The 1,285-nt window shown below is 55.7% G+C and overlaps 1 protein-coding gene across 1 annotated transcript in view; it reads left to right on the top strand.

Annotated features, from left to right (window-relative positions):
- Positions 1–1,285, top strand: part of LOC132228726 (cytochrome P450 4V2-like) — a 234,889-nt gene that overhangs the window by 135,257 nt on the left and 98,347 nt on the right. The gene's annotated exons all lie outside the window — the stretch shown is intronic.

Here is a 1,285-nt window from a genome sequence, read left to right as displayed (position 1 = left end):
CGGGCGCAGCGGGCCGGGAGGGCGGGGGAAGAGGTTGCGCCCGGCCCAATCGCCTCTCCCTCCTCCCGCAACCCGTAGGCAGCTGCCCAGGCGCCCAGAAGCGGGCCTTCCCGTGCAGGGACCGCCCTGCCCCCTGGGGACGGGGTTGGAGCCTCCCCGCTCGGAGGAAAGCACCGCCGGGTTGCTGTGCAGACAGACGCCTAGTAACGCGCACGGGCCTCTGTTTGGTTCCAGCAGAAACGAAAGCCCGGAAGCCCGAGTCTGAAGGCAGAGAGCGCTGAGAAGACACGCAGGCACTTGAGTGGCGTGGGGCGGAGAATGGGTGCAATTTAGGGGCAACTCAGGATGGAGAGGCGCACTGGGGCTGGGGTGGGCTGACTTCTGTTACGGGAGTGAGCGGTACGTTTTAGAATGGAAATTAAGGGCGCCGGGTTGGAGGTTCGGTTTGGGGTGAGTTTTTCCCTGGCTGGGCGCCTGGCCTCATGATGCTCCCTTGCACAACCAGGAGTGTCCTCTCTCCTGGGACTGGCTGCGCGGGAGGTGGGTGCATCCTGGCTGAGCATCAGGGACATTCAGGGCAGCTCCCTACTCTGACCTGGGACTCCAACCTGAGGGAGCAGTTAAAGTTCGTCATCAGGTCACGCGAGAGCTGAATCATGTTCTTGTGATCCCAGTGGTTTCCAAATTATCCTCGGGACCAAGAGAACATGGGGGCGGGTGGAGAGGATGAAGGGCAAGGTCTCTGGAAGTGGGAGAGATAAGAGATGCTGGCAGAGCAGGAGTTGAATACAGGAACAGTAATTATGAAGTAACTCTCAAAAGACAGACCACTCAGCCTATGGAAGGAAGGAAGGGAAAGGGAATGATGGTGAGAAAGAAACCCCAATTCTGCCCATGGCTGTGTTCACTTACTAGGAATCTTCTTCAGGTAGCGGGACCCCAATCCTGACTCTGGTTCTCTTTTCTACAGGGGATCCTTCCTACAGAGGCGCTGGGCTACGAGTGTCCCTCTCTAGGAGCAGGTCCATAGTGATCGGAAAGGCGCCAAGGAAGATGATCTACATTGAGAAATGCCCTGGGTCCTACTTTGCTCAATTCCCTCCGTTTTACTGGCAGCTCTGGTACAGGTGGCAGGGCCTCTTCTGGGCAGAGAAAAACATGCTTAAGGCTTTTCTCCAACTGATTTTTTTTTAAAGTCATCCATCTGTCCTGACATGGAAAAAGGATCAGGAAATAGTAAGTGAAAGGCAAACTTTTAAAGTTGCAGAACAGAGTACATAATGTA

Source organism: Myotis daubentonii, chromosome 2, assembly GCF_963259705.1.
Source record: "Myotis daubentonii chromosome 2, mMyoDau2.1, whole genome shotgun sequence".
NCBI lineage: Eukaryota > Metazoa > Chordata > Mammalia > Chiroptera > Vespertilionidae > Myotis > Myotis daubentonii.
Note: the sequence above shows the minus strand (reverse complement) of the source record. Positions and strands in the feature narration are given on the sequence as shown.